Genomic DNA, 20,605 nt, shown 5'->3' on the forward strand with positions numbered 1-20,605 from the left:
ACTGCTGCAGCGTTGTGGCGTCGGAAAATGCTGCCGTGTTAAGCTAAAAAGTCATATTTTATATTAAAATTTAATGATGAAATTTACCTTCCTTAAAATCTTAACCTGAAAGTTAAATTTTCAAATTTATTTGTTTTTGAGTTACCGCCTTTTTTCTTAGAACGGCAGAATGGCAATGTCACTGTCCATTTTCGTAAGACTGTCGCGTTTCATGTGCGAACGGTTGAAGAGAAATAAAACCAGAGTACCTACCGCGAACCACGTTCGACGTGTTGCCTCTCTGTCGCACTTGGAAATTCGTACGTAAGTGTGACAGGGAGGCAACACGTCGAACGTGGTTCGCGGTAGGCCCTCAGTACCGAAAGATGTGACTTTGCTCCCCACTGGGAAAATTGTGCTAATTGTGAAAACTATACTGGGTCCAGCAAATCTTGTCAGTAGCAAACGGCGACAAATTTGAAAAATCACGGGTTAGCAACACTGTGTTCGAAAAATCGCGTGTCATCTGTGTTTTATCTGTGGAATGTGGATCGCGAATGACAGCTATCATCTTTGTTTACATTCTGAATCGATTCTATTTCAAGAGATATTTCTGCTGTGTCACCATTAAATACCAATATATTAAATAAGATTGTGCTTAATCAAAGCTAAGATGCCTACAATGCCTACAGTACCAACTGAGAAATCGAATAAAATATTAAAATCCAGTAGGACATCTACCTGCTGAAGCAATGATTTTATTCATACATTCTTGTTTAACGGCATAGTCCACTTCTATTTTTATTTTGAGATCTTCAAATTAGTTAATCATTTTTATCAACATCACACACCGCTTTTAAATTGTCCGTCCATACCTATTAATAACAATTTCAAACATTTTCAATAGAGAATCCGCGAGTGACCATTTGAATTGACAGGCGCGCTCAGCGGAAAAAAAAGTTTTAGTTCGATGTACATTGTACATTGCTGCTTTTCTTAGCGCAATACTACTCTTTGAGTGTTGCCCTACTTTAGTTTGCTTTACATTGCTACTGACAAGATTTGCTTGACGCACTATATATCACAACCTCATATAAGTATATTTACACATCTACCACAATTTTTTTTTTACAGTTTAAATTAAATGTTGAATTTTGGAGCAAATAAGGCACATTTTACGATAAAAACAAAATAATAATGAATGTGAAAATTATATAATATATATCAAGGTATACCTACAACATTTTCAACAGTTTTCTATAGTATATAAATATGCTTTTCAGAGTAACATTCTAATGAAGATACCTACCGGCAGTTACTAAAAACATAACAATGAAAAAAGTAATTGCGTGGATTAAAAACACCTTTAGTCATAGAGGTAAGTACCAATTTATTTGCAGTTAAATAAATCTGATTTTCACAATGAACGTTAATTCCAATGAGTCTTCAGTCTTCACTGAGGGATTTTACTTATACAGATTTTTTAAGTGGGACAGTATGGGGAGATTCAAAATTTCGAGTATTGGAGGTAATAAAAGCATTGTTTTTTTATCGTGTATCTGATAACCCTACATGGAGGCGGCTTTAAGCAAATTCCTGTCCAAAGCTGAATTGTTGCCAATAGTTTTTTAGCGTTTTGGCTCGAGCTCTGGATCCAACGATAATACCCTTCACGGCTTTTAGTTCTATTAAAATATTTCACGCTGCAATTGTTTGACTACATTTTGTAACTAGACCTGAAAAAAATATTTTTCTTAAAAAAACAGCTTCTAGACCTGAAATATGTTCGCGCTTTACCTACTTGCACTATTTATATTCCTTTATTTATTTTCCTTCTTAGTTTAGGATTTTTACAATATGTATTATATTGAAAAATAAAAACAAACATTTATTTGTGTAAGTATTTATCAATTATAATGAGTATAATTGGTTATATAAAAAAAAAACATTAAAACTAACTATGAATTAAAGATTTAAAAACTAAACTAAAATTAAAATAAACCTACTTAAAAATTTAACTAATACTTATAATATTATATAAAAACTAAAATATACTAATAAAATATATGAAAATAAAAAGAAGATATAAAGAGAATACCCCTTCTAGAACCTCCGCCTGCGGCATTGAGCCCATAACGCTGGCTGCGTAACCTCTCTGTATTGCCAGCGATATGCGCTGGGAGAGGTAAGCGCCAGCCCTATGGTCTCCCAAAGCGTCGACCAGCCGTGTCGACAGGTCCCCCATGAAAGTTTACATGTCCGCCGACCAAGGACCCATTGTTTCCACTGCAAGCGCCGCAAACTCATAATCTTGCAGTAAAGATAAGTATTTGCGGCGCTTGAGTAGTTGGGCCTGGTCGGCAGCAGCGCCAGCCTGTGCCCGGGTAGCCTGGATGTGGGACTGCGCAAAGGTGTCTACGCATGTAGCGTCCCACACCAAAGGCCTACCGAGTCTCCACGGCACCAGTGTGGCTCCGTCCGGTCGCTTACCATCGTCTCTCGCCATGCCTGAGGGTTCTAAAGTAGCAGGCACAGAAACGGTAGCAAGCGACCGCCGGACCAAATCATTAATGGTGCCGTGGCGATATAAAGGGCCGGCGCTATTGATGCAAGAGAGACAACAAAACAACATTATTATTTTAAGTAAGAACTACAGTTCAAGTTATACTAGGCACTAGTCTACCTCAGTAATAAAAACTGTTGTAAATTAGCAGTGTTCACAATGTAGACTCCACAAAAATGTGTACACCATTTGGAACCTTACTACATTGTAATACAGCAGTATTTATTTATTTGACGTCGACTCTATACGAAGTAAGTTTAGACACTGAACCGAGCGAAAGTTTCGCGAGTGTTTGAAAAAAGTCGAAATAATGGCAGCTCTCGACGCATGTGAGTTGGAAACATTATTTTCGCAACAATTGTCAACAACGCGAAACAAATACATTGTTAGAAAGTTTCTGTATGTAGTTGCTTTTTGTGTGAAATCATGCATGCAGGCTTTTCATTTTAACATGTTTGTTTATCATAAGGCTAGTTAGTAGCTTCATAAAATTTATTTACCGAAAGTTAGTAACTACAGTCTGGGCCGAGGCGTCCGACACTTTGTTAAAAATTCCAGCTTTATTTATTATTGTCCAAACTTATTTATTATTTGTTATTGTGTTTTTATTTATTATTATTATACGATCCAAATTTTAAAATGTAAATACTCTTCGTGTTGCACCAGCCGAGCCGGCGCAGCATGGTTCCATTTTTATCGCCTGTCACTATGCCCTTCACTTTCGTACTTACATACTTGTTAAAACGAGACAGGCATGGAGACAAGCTATAAAAATGCGACCGTGCTACTGCCGCAGATTTATTGTGAACGACACATGATTAATGATATTCCCAGCCTGCGCAACGACAATTATTATTATGAGCAATTAACGGACTATGCGTATTGTGATTAAATGCATTGTTAATTTGGCCTCCATAACTACAGGATTAATAGAGATACCTACAGCTAGTAACTAATACAAACTTCAAAGGTGTCCCAAAACTTGGAAACTGTTTCGAATTTTCAATAAGTACATAAAATATGTACGCCGTTTGGCTTGTATGGCTATTTAAATCGTATGAAGATACGAAACCCTTGTATGGGCTGCTAGTGTCACATACATCAATAAAATTCCGTTGGTTGCTTGACATAATGATAACTCACAAGTTATCGTTAACACTCAGTTGTTGTTCTGTGATGCAGCTGCTAGTGCCGCTATGCTGGTCAAACAGTGTTCCCACCGTATCTCCGGTGTAGTGTAGACGCCTTCTAAATCTGACTGGTGGGACCCGCTTGTGGGAGGCCAGTCAAACCGATTCGATACTACACTTTAGACACTCGTATTTTATTGCTTTACGCAATTGTAAGTAATTTCGCAGAGATGGCAATGTGCGGTATGTAGACCGTACAACCCTTCCTCTTCCTTAAGTACCTACAGTGTAAACTTTGTCCATTAAACCATCTGTAATTTCCAACATCCTATCACTGACACAGCTTCCCAAACTTCCAGAAAATATTTCCAAACTACCCGCGTTTCCGCTTCGCTTTTTTTCCGGCAAGTTCATTAATTACCGGCCGTATTTTTGTCGCTGTCCATTAGAGATACGTCGCTCCGCCATTACCAGAGATTAATGATGGCGGCTAAAACCTAACGTTGATTTAAACTTTTAGAGCACTTTGCTGCACTATGCCGCTTAATTATATGTGATGGGTGTAACAGGCTTGAATAAAGATTTATAATAATGTAAAATAATTATATTTTTATAAAAACACAATTTAGGTATGTAAGCTTATGTAAGCTGTAATACTAATATAGGTATTTAGGTCCCTTTTCGCTTAGCAATACCTGTCGTTAAAATAAATACCATAATCCCTCCGCTTTTCACGGCGGATTACCAATCAATTACTGGATTGAATTGAAATGCTATTTGCGTGCTAGGACACAGTCCTAACGCAAATATGAATATGTGCATTTGAAGACTAGTTCAAAAATATGCTATATGGCAAGAAAATAAGGTGCAATTGTGTATACGCACATTGTGCCTAAAAAGCATGATCTAGAAAGGCAGATTATCTTGGGTCAAATAGATGGCAAGTGGGCGCGAGGAAAAGCACCCACGAGATGGTCTGATGATGTGAAGAGGGCGGTTGGCGGCAACATGCAGTGCGTGACCCATATGGATTATGATCGCACACTGTGGAGACGTAGCATACATCGTCGCAATCCTCAGCAATGAGGGACCGAGGAAGAAGAAGAAGACATTGTGCCACTGACCGAACTGGCCTTTGATGCTGCAGTGACCGGCTGTAACACAAAAACTGGTTTACTAACGAATGGGTCAAAAACGTTTCCCAAAGTATCACATCCCAAACTATGTTTCCCAAATTATCATTTCCCAAAAAAATGTTTGGCAAAACAACTTATCGCAATTTTTCAGTTAGCAATAGTCTTTTTTGGCAAGATATTGTTTAGCAAATAATTACTTGGACAAGTTTCATTTTACCAAGTATTATTAAGTCAAATGTATTATTATATCATTATGCATAACTTACTTGCATAAAGGGAGCTGGGACTTTATTATAAAAAAGTCGGTTCTGGTTCTGGCGCTTCGCCGGCCGCTGCCGCGGCACTCTCGCTTCGCTCGCTCGGCTCGCGCACTGTAAGGTCGCAGTTCTACCTAACACTCCTCCTCGCTTCGCTCGTCGTCGTACCTACACCGACCTGCCTTGTAAGAGTGTTATGTTAAACGCTCTATCTCCCAGTCCAAAGTCCCAGCTCCCTTTAAAACATCAATCTTTGGAGGACAAAAAAAATGGCCGAATTAGAGGCCATTTTTTTTGTTTTTGAGAAAATATTTTTCAATAAAAGATGCTTATTTTGACGTGATCTACACATTACAATCATTCAAAAATAGTGTCATAGTGACACCACTTTGTCAAAAAAATCTAAGTCGCAGCCCCCCCTTTGCTCCAGTCCAACCAAAACGTTTGCTCAATAAGGTTTTGTCCTAATAACATTTGACAAAGTAAAATCTTGCCAAATGATAATTTGACCAAATAAATTATATGCGAAGTGTAACTTTGCTAAAGGTTCCTTTGGGAATGAAACTATTGCGATAAGTTTCTTGGGAAGTGAAATTTGGCGAAAGGTATTTGGCCAAAACGAAAGTACACCACAAAAACTACATAATATAGGAAATATTCAATTCAATACGTTTATTTCAGACACGACTGTCCGCGTCCATACATAAATACAGATACACAAAACTTACAAGTTAAATATAAGAAACTAAAAATAGTTTTTATTTACCGCCATTTGACTTCAATCTATCTTGTCATAAAAATCAGTTTGTTTTATTGTTTAGAAACTACTTTAGCAACACTTTCGTGTAAAATAAGCGATATTTTTTCTTTTTTTTAATTTTCAAACACTGCTTGTCCAAGTATTTAATAATTAAATAACAAAATAAATAAATTATAAATCTAGCCCTAAATTAGCCTGAGGCATTGTTCCTAGGACGCTGGCCGCTTTCCCCCTCTGCACAGTGAGGCTGAGTTTTTGTGCAAAAAATGCGCCAGCTCGTAGGTCGCCAGACACCCAGACTAGTTTGGTAGAAATTTCTTTTACTAGTTTTTTGGTGTCTGACGACCAAGGACCGAGAGTTTCAATTGCAAGTGCCGCAAATACATAATTCGTTTTCAGGAATGCATATTTGCGACACTTGGTAATTTGGGCGTCGTCTGCTGCCGTCCCTGACCTCCTGGCATAGCCCAGGACGTGGGATGGGGCCAGCATATCAACACATGTTACATCCCACGCCAGAGGCCGCCCCAGGAACCAAGGTACGAGCGAGCAGCCGTCGGGCCTTTTGCCATCCGCCGCAGATAAACCAACTGGCTCCAGGGTTGCCGGTATGGAGGCGGTACCGAGTGCTCTGCGGATTAGGTCGTTTAGAGCCGTGTGTCTATAAAATCGGCCGGCGCTTTATTGGCAGTGGAGTCCGTGGTGCCAAAGACATATGTAACTTCGTATAAGATGAATAAAGTCTAAGGAAAAAACGTGCCTCGGAAACAAAATCAAGAAAAAGTCATTCTTGGATTTATCCAAGCCATCTATGGCGCACACACCTTTGGTCTATTGATTCGCTCAAATTGTGTTTTTTGAAAAACTAATTATAGCCAGCCTTTTATGAATGTAGTATGATACCTTAGGGTATGGTGCTTTACGCACACTAGCGTCCCTTCCCCTCCCCCTGACGCAACCCCCCCTTTTTGCATGAAATATGTCCCGGTTCACAGTTTTTTACATTTTTTGAGGAAAGTATACATTTTAGGAAAAAAGTGTCAATGAAAGAAATAATCCTTAATAAATTCTTAATAAAAAAGGTCATATTCATTTTTTTATATGATGCATCATATACGTGTATTAGCTTGTCAAAATACGAAATAACATAGTTTTTACTTACGATTCGAAACTCATTTATTATACACGGTGTAACACGAGGAAATCGAATAATTTTAACAGCGTATTCCTGATCATATTTAGAGACAAAAATGTCCTATTAACTTTTTTGAAATTTGCCTAGTTTCAGAGTTAATACCAATAAATAAAAAAAAACAAGTTTTTATTGTTACATAGTGCAAAACGCCTTTTTGATGGCGATGTTGCTACTATGGGATTTAGTCTAAATATCCTTATTGATAGATGTCAAAAAGTGGCAAATAACACTTTGCAAAAACTAAGTTTTACGAAAAAAGAAAGTAAAGATCCATTTTAAATGACAAGTTTACCAATAGCATTTACTTTTTATTTACAAATACATTCAAAAAATTAAAAAAAAAACCGAACAAAACATTTTTATTGGCGAAATTGACCTAAACTCATATTACATCTTTTCCTTTTTTTGACATCATGTATACATTTTAGGAAAAAAGTGTCAATAAAAGAATTAATCCCTTATTAAATTCTTAATAAAAAAGGTTATATTCATTGTATAACATTTATTAACTTATTATGCAAGATATTCTCAAGAAATGCGAAAGATTTTATTTCTGAGGTCAAAAGAAGGAAAAAATGTAATGAGTTTTGGTCAATTTCGCCAAAAAAAAATTTTTTTGTTTGTTTTTTTTTTTTTTAATTTTTTGAATATATTTGTACATAAAAAGTAAATGTTATTGGTAAACTTGTCAGTTAAAATGGAGTTTCACTTTTTTTTTCGTAAAACTTAGTTTTTGCAAAGTGTTACTCGTCACTTTTTGACATCTATCAATAAGGATATTTAGGCTACGTCCCATAGTAGCAACATTGCCATCAAAAAGGCGTTTTGCACTATTTAACAATAAAAACTTGTTCTTTTTTAATTGGTATTAACTCTGAAACTAGCCGAATTCCAAAAAAGTTTATAGGACATTTTTGTCTCTAAATATGATCAGGAATACGCTGTTAAAATTATTCGGTTTCCTCATGTTACACCGTGTATAATAAATGGGTTCGAATCGTAAGTAAAAACTATGTTATTTCGAATTTTAACAAGCTAATACATGAATATGGTGCATCATATAAAAAAAAAAATATGACCTTTTTTATTAAGAATTCGTCTGCTCGTCTGCCTCCTATTTCATGAAAAAAAAAAACAAAAAAAAAAAACATTATTAGGGATTATTTCTTTCATTGACACTTTTTTCCTAAAATGTATACTTTCCTCAAAAAATGTATAAAACTGTGAACCGGGACATATTTCATGCAAAAAGGGGGGGTTGCGTCAGGGGGAGGGGAAGGTACGCTAGTGTGCGTAAAGCACCATACCCTAAGGTATCATACTACATTCATAAAAGGCTGGCTATAATTAGTTTGTCTTCCCCATACATTAGAACACAATTTAACCGAATCATAATAATATGGTCGGCTAGAATAGATGGCGTGACGACACCGTTTCATATTTAACAATTTTAACACATAGATATCAGCGAATGAACATGGGTCAAAATGATATAAAAATAATAAAATCATTTATCCATATATAAACATTTTTTTGATAATTTTATACGTTTTCATTTTGAGTTTTAGTCGTGTGTCGATAGATGGCAGTAAATTTACTGTGACTACAAAATTTACTATGACAGGACCCGTCTATACTATCTATTCTCTTTGGTGGTGCCCATAAGCGTCAACATCGCTTCCACAGCGGGAGCAAGCGTGTGGCTCGCAGGCTTTCAGACCTAGCCTGAGGCATACGGCTACGCGCAGTGACGCCGGGTCAAGAGAACCTATGTTCCGTGACGGCAAGGCGCGCAGCCAATGCCCTGACTCGGGTTCCGATACTGCGAGCAGTCTAGCAAGGTCGCGGGGGTTCGAATTATTGTCCAAAAGGGATTTGTGGGTTGTTTTTATTTTTATCAGGTCCCAGGCTGCTTGGCTGGCTTTTTCGGTAGGTGGGCTCTCGCCGGGATTTCCAGCACTCCAAGTTGACTCTGCATCTGCCAAGCTCGCCACTACCACACCCGTGGGATTGGTGACATTAAGAATGCCACGGATGGGATGAGCGACGCTGTGGACAGACGAGAGAAAAGCGGGGAGAGCCAGATCGCCCGTAGAGCGGATACCCAGGCCACCATAATTAATAGGCAAAGTAGCCTGGGACCAGGTTTGAGGGCTGAAAGAGACGTTTAGAATTTTACAAACCGAATTTTTTAATATGTTGTCAATGGATGACGTGAGATTCGAGAATTTCCAAACAGGGCCGCAACGTAAAATGTATAAGAATTTTGGAGAAAATAAACACAGACGTAAAATATAAATAGCCATATGGGCGTTAATTTTGTATAATAAATCTGAACAGTTGTGAAAGTTATCTAATTTTGAATTTATTGCTAAAGGGATGGCGTCTTCGAAAATAGGGGCACCGATTAATACGAGGGAATCTCGTGTAACAAAGGTGAAATTGGGCGCGACAGAGTTGAGACTTAGAGTCAAAGCAGCCCGGGCACTAGCTGAAAGCTCATCTGAGATAAAAACCTCACACTTATTGAAGTTAAGTTATTATAAACTAACAATCGTATTTTAATGCCTTTCATTATGTAGCAATCACATAAACTTATATCTAATTTATAATCGCTAAATTAGAATATAACAAATCTGTTAAACCCTATCATTAAAATATGAGTGGCTTTTCAAAACGCAATATCTTTTGATAAACGGGCTTTTGAAATAACAACAATGAAAGCCGAAATTGAGAGAAGAATAGAAAATTGGAGAAGAGGCAATTTGTATCTCTTGGCATACTTTTTAATTTCAACCCAAGAAAAACAGATTAGTTTCGCCCGAACACTTTGCATATTTTTATTTACAGATCTTGAACAATATGGCCGACTTTTGTACGCAATTTCATTTATTTTACGAGTAATATAATCTTTATAGGAGTTGTGTGGGATTCATTAATTAAATAAGATTTGATCAATTGCTTAAGCAATTAATATCTGGTCCAGAGTTATTATTTAATCATTACTTGTACAGTGGCCGATAATTAACGTGTCGTGGCCGATATTGAACTATTTCGTAAAGAAACAGTTATAAATTTATTTTATTTAAGAATTTGTATGTGTAATGAAGCTTGGCCGTTTAAAAAATACCAGAAAACACAATTAAAGTTACGGGGCCGCAAATAAAGAATTTCCCCCAAGGCCATAAAGCAGCCAATTACTTATTTAGGAAGGCTAAATCGCTCGTCGATGATCAATGGGGGAGTAAATGGGATATTTATTTCACTGTGCTGTCGGCGACGTGGAACAAATCGCGAGGCGCTTATTGGCTATCCGTCATTATTATCCGAATATGCTGAACGGATACAGGGGTGATTCATAAACACTCGGCCCCATTGGAACTTGAAAATACGTCAGTTAATACGTCTAGAAACGATATGGATTAGATATGTCAGTGTCAAATATGACGTTTCTTCAAACAAAAACATCACTTTTGAGACTGACACATCTAATCCATATCGTTTCTAGATGTATTAATTGAAGTATCTTAAAGTTCGAATAGGGCAGATTGTTAGACACAGCCAACATACATGAAATTTAATGTCGTGTTTTGCGTATGCATGGCATAGGTCACGTGGATAGGGGACGAATGGGAATACACCAGTAATGCACCCGTAATGCACCCATTATTACCAATAAGTACCAATAATAGGTGAATTCCCATTCGTCTCCGCGGGAAACATATGGGAACACCCTGCATAAAAATATTTACCATTTGTGGGGGACAAATGGGAACACCAATATCGGGTGTATTCCCATTAAACAGATGGGAATAGGCGCTGCATATAAATAATTCTCATTTGTCCCCACCTCATGGATGGCGACGGTCAGTTGGGGCCTTTCCCTAAATTATCCTTGGCCCTAAAATACGCTGGAGTTGCTTACCTATTCGGATCTGCCATGTGAGTGCGTATGAAAAAAATCATTCGTGTTATTTATTCGAATAAAATTAACGAATGGTTTATTCGCGAGGCACACGTTATTTTGGTCATCTGACTCGTCTTGATGAGCACTTGGGAGAGCAGTACTCAGGATAAAGCTGATGCTGAACCCTGGCAGTACATAGTGGAACTTACGCACACGCTGTTTTGGTAATCTGACTCGTCTTGATGAGCATTTGGGAAAGCAGTAACCAAAATAGACCTGATGCTGAACCCTGGCAGTACCTAATGGAACTCAGGTTAAGTGCAACATAGGCGCACGCTGTTTTGGTAATCTGACTTGCCTTGATGAGCACTTGGGAGAGCAGTACCCAAGATAGAGCTGACGCTGAACCCTGGCAGTACATAGTGGAACATACGCACACGCTGTTTTGGTAATCTGACTCGTCTTGATGAGCATTTGGGAAAACAGTAACCAAAATAGACCTGATGCTGAACCCTGGCAGTACCTAATGGAACTCAGGTTAAGTGCAACATAGGCGCACGCTGTTTTGGTAATCTGACTTGCCTTGATGAGCACTTGGGAGAGCAGTACCCAAGATAGAGCTGACGCTGAACCCTGGCTGTACCTAGTGGAACTCAGGTTTGGTGCAACATAGGTACACGCTGTTTTGGACATCCGACACGCATTGATGAGGACTTAGGAGAGCAGTACCCAAGATAGAACTGATGCTGAACCCTGGCTGTACCTAGTGGAACGCAGGTTTGGTGCAACCAGTGTTGGCCGTAATGGTTAATTTTATTCTAATTAGCCATTGATCAATTGCATTAACCATTAATTCCGCAATTAATCAATTGCATTACGCATCAATTGCATTAAAGTTAATTAGAATTGAATTTTTGAGACATTTTATTACATTGATCTTCAATGGCATTAAAGTTTCAACAAATTAATTAGAATTACTTTCAATTGCATGAACGATTAATGAAATTCTATAATTTTTTTTCATAAACTAATAATTAATGTTACTATAATATTGCTTGGAACTTCTTTAATTATAAATAGAAATAAGCATATTAATACAAACTTCACTGACATATAAGATCGTGATATTTTAAAATGAGACTCAACAAAATGACCCTGAACCCTGGCAGTAGGTAACTAGTGGAACTCAGGTTTGGTGCAACATAGGCGTACGCTGTTTTGGTAATTCCAAACGTCTTGATGAGCACTTGGGAGAGCAGTACCCAAGATAGGCTGATGCTGAACCTTGGCCGTACCTAGTGGAACTCAGGTTTGGTGCAACATAGGCACACGCTGTTTTGGTAATTCGAAACGTCTTGATGAGCACTTGGGAGAGCAGTACCCAAGATAGAGTTGATGCTGAACCCTGGCTGTACCTAATTGATGGTTATTTGTAAGATATCTGAGAGTTAAATAAAACGGAAACAAATAACACGAACGTATTTTATATATTGAAGAAAGTCAAGAAGTGACGTGACAACACATGTCAGTAAGAACAGAACAATAAAACCTATCTAATGAGGTTGCGTTCTTAATCTCCAACACTCCCTACAGAACGCATACCTACCCATTTTACCAACACAATAAGCATATTTCTCAAAAGTAGTCCCTTTTGTTAAATTATCAGCCACCATATTACCACTGTTCACAAACAAGAACTTCACTTTAGCCTTCACAACGTTTTCTGTCAGAAAATGCAAACGAATGTCTATATGTTTGGTTTTCGCCTTATAACAATCTGTGGTGGCCAATTTTATAGCACTTTGATTATCACAATGGATAAGTAGCGCACTATCTTCAGCTTGGCCTAGTTCAGCCTGCAGTTGCTGTAGCCACAGAGCTTCCTGAGTCGCTGCAGCCATCGCCATGTATTCGGACTCTGCCGTTGAGAGTGCTGCTGTCTGTTGCTTACAAGAATTCCAAGAAATGCAACCGTTCTGGAACAGAAATACATAACCCGTGCACGATCTCCTATTCAGTGGATCATTGGCCCAGTTGGCATCACAATATCCAATTATTCCCTTTGAGTCATCTTCCACATAACCCAGCTTAAAGCTTTTCGTCCCTTGAAGGTATCTCATAATCCTTTTAACTCCAAGCCAGTGTTGATATCCCGGACTATTACAGTACTGACTCAACTTATTCACTGCGTGAGTAATGTCAGGTCGTGTGACATATGTCAAGTAAAGCAGACACCCAATCGTTCTCTGATATCCTTACTGTTTTCAGGCATGTTTTCAAACTTAGCATTCACTTCTATCGGAGTGCGTACCGGTTTGCAATCGGACATCCCGAAACGTTGGAACGTTAGCTTGATGTATTTTTCTTGGTCCAGCATGATCAAACCTGTCTCACGATTTCTGGTTATATTTATGCCAATGTATATGTATAAGGTCAATTAAGGTCTTTCATGCAGAGCTCCTTGTTCATATTGTCTTTGATTTCAGCAGTAGTCTTCTCATCATTAGTGAAGATTAAGAAATCATCGACCCACACTGCCATAAATATCATAGTAAAGTTGTTCCCTTTACTAAGTAGTAAACGCACGGATCGATCTTCGATCTTGTCAGTCCAATTTTCAGTAAGGCATCTTTCAGTTTCAGATTCCATTACCGGCTAGCCTGCTTGAATCCATATATCGATTTATGCAAGCGACACACTTTGCCGGTTTCTTTGTAGTGTTCGGGCTGTGACATAAATAGATCTCAGTATCAATATCACCCTGAAGAAATGCACTGATAGCATCCACATACCAAAGGTCGGAGAATTTGGTCTGAGAAGATGCTAAAAATGCTGCAAAAAAACTTTTACTTCCTTCCGGTTTTTCAGACTGCTTCTTTTTCGGAGCACGACAATTCTTCGCGAAATGCTAGTGCTTGTTGCAGTTAAAACATCGGGGGCCACTATTTGCCTTCGCTGGACTTGCTTGACTTCCATGAGCGGCCTTACTCCTCGTGAAGAACGCTCTGCTCTCAGGGCATTGAACTTCCTGCAGGAGTTTAGACTTGATGGAATCTGCGCTGATCTTGATACCCGAACTCTCCAATCCCATAATCATTGGCTTATAAGTTTCGGGTAAGACTGCCAACATCAGCGTTCCGAGCCATTCGTCATCAACACTGAACTTAAGATTTCTTAGTTTGTGAGCGGTTGACATTATCTTGTTTACGTAGTCATCGACATTTCTGCACGAGTAGTAGTAATAAGGTCTCTCAACAAGGCTAATCTTCTGTATAATACGATATCATCAAACGCCTTTCCTAAATTCTCCCAGGCTTCTTTACATGTAGTGGCATTCTGCACATGTACATAGTTGATCGAGTCTAACAGCAAGATAAGCTTCGACTTCGCCTTTATCTCCTTTTTACTGTCGGTATTGGTACAGTCGACGTCAAAGATATGTTTAAACTTTTCGCCTTATTACAAAGGAGTAAGGTGCAAAGGTGTCAACATATTTTTGACGTCGACTGTACCAGTAACACATGTCAAAAATTCTTCAAGCTCGAAGTAAGCTTGCACAGCAAATTTCCAACTTGCGTAATTTTCTCTCCCGACAAGTTTATCAATATGTATATTATTATTGCCTGAATTCGACATATTTACGTGGTAACAATAGTCCGATGAACATCTGACGTAAAAATATAATTCGCCGTTCAAACTCGCCCGTAGGCGTTCGAGAAATATGAAGCGTTAACTACGGCGTTTTATTCACGGACTCTTTTACTGCTTACAAACCACGCTCTGCTACCATGATGGTTATTTGTAAGATATCTGAGAGTTAAATAAAACGGGAACAAATAACACAAACGTATTTTATATATTGAAGAAAGTCAAGAAGTGACGTGACAACACATGTCAGTAAGAACAGAAAAATGAAACCTATCTAATGTGGTTGCGTTCTTAATCTCCAACACTAATGGAACAAAAGTTCGGTGCAACATAGGCACACGCTGTTTGGATCATCCGACTCGTCTTGATGAGCACTTGGGAGAGCAGTACCTAAGATAGAGCTGATGCTGAAACCTACCAGTACCTAACCTAGTGGAACTCAGGTTCGTTGCAACATAGGCAAACGCTGTTTCGGTCATCTGACTCGTCTTGATGAGCACTTAGGAGAGCAGTACCTAAGATAGAGCTGATGCTGCACCCTGGCAGTACATAATGGAACTCAGGTTTGGAGCAACATATATGATACTTATCCATAAAAATGATTATGTGTTTAAATATAAATTCCAAAACAGTATTTTATTCATGATACAAAGTTTTATGGTGAATTGTTGCAAGGGGACAATCTGTCCTACTATGAAAAACCAACTTTTGGTCTTTTGGACAACCAATAAGGAACGGGTAAATTGTAAACAAAATGAAATGTTTTGTAATATAATGTTAGATAATATTAATAGGAACATAACGGAATACTAAAAAACTCATACTTTTATATAAATTTGTATTATCGATCAGGGACTCTGTACGTGTAATGTTGAACACATAAAAGTTGATTCACCCAATTCAAGCGTCACAATTAACTGTGTCAACTTTATTATAAAAGTAAACATCTGTACATAAAGAAAATTTGCATCCTTTATGTTTGTTATTTGACATTGGACGCCCGCTACGCGACGATGTATGTAGAATTGTAGACATTGCCACTGTCCTTTGAATTTATTTATTTAATCGTATGGCTACAAACTGGTCGCTTAGTAATTAATTGCTTATTGAATAGGTACTATAGTTTAACATCTAGTTTCTTCACCCATTGGGCTGCGTTCACATCAGGGCAGAGCAGGTCCAGGGAAACTCCGGTATATTTCCTCTTGGGGCAGTCGTAGATGATGTGATTAATAGACTGCACTGGAGCTCCGCAATCACACGCCGGTGAATTTCGCCAGCCACACTTAAACATGTAATCCCCACAGAGTCCATGTTCGGTTCTGAGCCTATTCAGCTGGCACAAGTCCCGTCTAGAGCCCGAGAAGCCAAATGGCTTTTGCGTGGGGTCATAGTTAGAAACATTAGCCCTGGGTGGATTTGCTATCCATTCGTCTTTCCATCTTGATTTTATATTGAACGGCTTTTCCATCAGGTACTGTGCTGTCTGGTAGGGCGGATGTCGGGATTTCAGACGATGGCGAGGCGGGCACATAAACTCCTGGTGAACCGGTAGATTTGGGTTTCGAGCTATTTTGTTGGCTTCATTTAGTAAAGCCTGTTGCCTTCTAAGATGGGGAGGCGGTATGTGGCTCAGTGCTGGCAACCATTGTAGGGGGGTTTGTAGTATTCGGGATTAGGGATCTAAGTAAAACCACCAAGATAGCTAGACCAAGACTGATTTATTTTAATTCTAAACCTACCGCACATTCCTCAGCTACCCACATCTATAATTATGATGATATACCTATGTATGTATACAACATCTTCCCCCTTATGAATAAACATGCATATTTTCATATGAGGTATACCAAGCTTAAAACACAGTTAACCTAGCCAAGCAAAATCAAACTAGAACCTTATCTTATTAAATGCATAACAAGACCATCTATATATTTATATATCTTTTTTAATATCTAAGTTTATATATTTATTTAACAATCACTACAGCAACACTACTAAGCTTCTATCTTATATTTTATAATATTACTTCTACACATTTTTTTATTAATGTTACAAAAAAAAATTAACATGCAGCGATACTTGCACTAGGCCATTGTGAACCCTATTACATTGCATTAAGGTTCATCACAAGGTTATTAACTGTAATTAGTGTATGAATACAATGCAGTTGATATCGTTTACTTTTGCTAAGCACATTACTTATTTACGAGTTACCTATAACCATAACTTATAACTATTTATGATATCCTTATTTACTAGTTGACATTTTAAACTTGATACGTAAGTTAGATATAGACAATGTTTTTCGTTACGTATTACGTACCTAAGTGGTTTTTTATATATATATATATATATATATATATATATAATAGCAAATACACCATTCATAGACAATATTTATACCATATTAACTTCAGCTTTATAACTAAAACCTATCCGGCGTGCGTACTCGCCGGCCTGAACGAGTGTAGCGGAAAGCGGAATCTTTATCAGCTGTGGCCTGGGGCCCACGGGAACTCTGTGGTCCCGGCGTTTGACCTCCGCCACACTCCTCCAAGTCATCGTAATAGTATTTTGGAATATTTACCCCTGAACTGCTACTATTGCCAGAGCTGTCAGTGGGCGGCGCCGGCGCCGCCGGTATGATCTGCTGCCTGTTGCGGCGGTATCGGCGGCCGTCCGGCGTGCGCACCCAGTAGGAGCGCGGCTCGGCGGCGGCGCGCTCCACCTGCGCGCGCACCCAGCGCCCTCTGCCGTTTATCTCGGTCGGGTCTCGAATACGCACCTGCTCATTATCTTTTAATGGTTTTAATGACCTAGTTCCTCTATTGTAATATTCCTTCGCTTTGTCATTCTTAATATCGCGTCTGATTGCTATTTCTTTTCTCACCGGAGTCTTAGGGTTCAATAGACTACTTTTTACCGGTAACTTTGTATTTAATCTCCTACCAAACAATAACTGAGCAGGTGAGTATTTTTCACCCGATATTGGTGTGTTGCGAAAATTCAACAGTGCCACGTAAAAATCAGTTTTAGTTTCTTGTGATTTTATGATCATATTCTTGACCGTTTGCACATTACGCTCCGCAAGACCGTTCGAGCGAGGATAATGCGGTGAACTAGTAACCTGTTCGAAATCCCAATCCCTAGCGAACTCTCTAAACTCCTGCGACACAAATTGACAACCGTTATCTGATACCAATCTTTGCGGTATCCCGTGACGTGCAAACATCGGCTTCAAAATACCTATCACTGTCGCGCTTCTCAAATCCACTATAGTGGCCACCTCCACGTACTTGGAGTAATAGTCAACCACGAGCAAATAATGTTTGTCCTTTACCTGAAAAATATCAGCTGCGAGCACCTGCCAAGGCCTATCGGGGTCGGCGTGCGGCGCGAGCGGTTCGCGCGGCGGCGAGGCGCGCCGCTGCGCACACGTCTCGCATTCGCGCACCGCGCGTTCCACGGCAGCCGCCATGCCCGGCCACCACATCACGTCTCGCGCTCGTCTCTTGCACTTCTCGATGCCGAGATGACCTTCATGTACCTTCTTGATCATTTCGGCCCGTAAACCACTAGGGATAATCACCAAGTCGTTCCGAAACACTACGTCCTCCACGACATGGATCTCATCTCTGACCTCCCAGTAAGACTTAGCTTTTTCAGTTACAATACTTTTGGTATGCGGCCATCCCTTTCTGTAATACCCCATTACTTCACACAAACTCTGGTCTATTCTCGTTGCCTCTCGTATTGCTTGCATTTTAGTGCTACTAAATGGTAGGTTACTCACTAGAGTATTTATATGTAAATTTACCTCCTCTTGTACCCGGTGATCGCTCCTACCGCCTAAATCCGTGGTCGCCCTTGACAACGTGTCAGCCACGTACATCAGTCGCCCTGGTACATAACAAATACTTAAAGAATATATTTGCAGTTTTAATAACATACGTTGTAGTCTTATCGGTGTCTCGTTCAGCGGCTTTTTGAAAATAGCCTCCAATGGCTTATGATCCGTTTCTACCGTTACCTGAGAGTGCCCATAGATAAATTGGTGAAACTTACTGCAGCCAAACAGGATAGCGAGGAGCTCCTTCTCTATTTGAGCCCATCTGGACTCGGTGGGAGTGAGCGTGCGCGCGGCGTAGGCCACGGGCCGCCCGCCCTGCAGCAGCACAGCGCCCAGCCCGCGCGAGCTCGAGTCCACCGACACCGTCACCGGCTCGTTCGGCGAGTAGTACCTAAGTGTCGGCGTATGTGCTAATTGACGCTTAAGATCATTGAATGCTTTCGTGTGCCCCTCATGCCAGTCGAAACTTATATCTTTTTTTAATAGCTCCCTTAACGGCTCCACCTTATCTGCATAATTATGAATAAAACGAGACACATAATTTGTCATGCCTATAAAGCGTTCTAGCCCTTTTTTGTCTTCCGGAATAGGCATATTTTCGATACACTTCACCCTATCTGGATCAATCCGAATTCCATTTCTATCAAGTATGTGGCCCAAAAATTTTACAGTATCCTGACCAAACACACACTTGTTCTTATTGAACTTAACCCCATACTCAGCCGCTACGCGCATTACCTCCCCCAACCTCTGATCGTGTTCATCTCGCGTCTTTCCGTAAACTAATATATCGTCAATAAACACCTCCACACCCTGCCTTGCAAATAATTTATACATTATACTGTGAAAAACTTCTGACGCACAACTGACCCCGAACGGTAACCTGAGGAAGCGGAAGCGCCCAAAAGGGGTCGCGAATGTGCAAAGTTTTGAGCTAGGTTCATCTAGAACACACATATAAAACCCTTTACTCGCATCTAACACCGAAAAATACATGGCACCCGAGATATTAGCCGTTATTTCATCAAGAGTGGGGAGTTGGAAATGGCTTCGCTTTATCGCTTTATTTAAATGCTGAGGATCCAGACATAGTCGAATATTTCCATCCGCTTTTTCTACTATCACAATATTGGAGACCCAGTCAGTCGGTTCACTAACTGGCACTATTATATTTAACTGCTGAAGCCTTTGCAACTCCTCCTCTAATTTTGGCCGTAATTTAATTGGTATTTTTCGAGACCCTCTAACAACAGGCGGGACAGTTTCATCAATTGTTAACTTATGTAACCCCGGTAACTGGCCAATTCCCTCAAATATGTGCTTATGCGACGCTATCATCTTACTAATGCTCGAGTCTTTAATTTCATAAATACGCTTTATTAATCTTAATTGTACGCAGGCATCTCGCGATAACAAACTGTCACAGTCGGCGTCTAGCACATATATTTTTTGTCTAATTATAGTATCATTAAAACTCAAATCCGCTTCAAAACAACCTACAACTGGTAATATATGTTTACTAACCTCTTTCAATATTGAACTCGCCTTACATAATAATTGCTTATCAAATCCGGCACCCACATAATTGTTTATCGAGATAACTGTCACGTCCGCGCCGCTGTCCAATTTAAACTGCACCCGTGCTCCGTTTACTACTATCCACTCGTACCAGCCCTTTCTGTCAACACTTCCGATTTCAATTCCCCTTATCATAAACTCCTCCTCTTCGCTCATTTCCTCCGTCGATTGACACGATAACTCACGCATCGTATGACTCACAAATCCGGACGACCGACAACATCTCGCGAAATGGCCTCTCCTATTACACCTAAAGCATGTCACTTGCACAGCTGGACATCTGTTGCCGTCATGCGTGTAGCTACAATTCCAACATCGGCGCTCCCTTCGGCCGGCACCGGCAGCGGTCGTGGCGCGGGGCCCGGCGGGCGGCGGGCCCGGGCGGCCGGCGGCCCGCGGGCGCGCCACGACGGGCTCGATGGCGGCGCTCGGCGCAGGCGGCTCCGCGGCGCGCACGGCCCCGGCCTGCTCGCTCGCCACCTCGGCCGCCCTGCACCATGCTGCGGCGTCTTTTAACTCCAAGTCCGACTTTCTGAGCATCCTTTCCCTCAGCTGGCCATCTTTTATCCCCCTTATCATTTGAGTCAAAATCAAGCTAT

The sequence above is a fragment of the Cydia splendana genome, chromosome 9 (assembly GCF_910591565.1).
Source record: "Cydia splendana chromosome 9, ilCydSple1.2, whole genome shotgun sequence".
In the NCBI taxonomy this organism is placed as follows: domain Eukaryota; kingdom Metazoa; phylum Arthropoda; class Insecta; order Lepidoptera; family Tortricidae; genus Cydia; species Cydia splendana.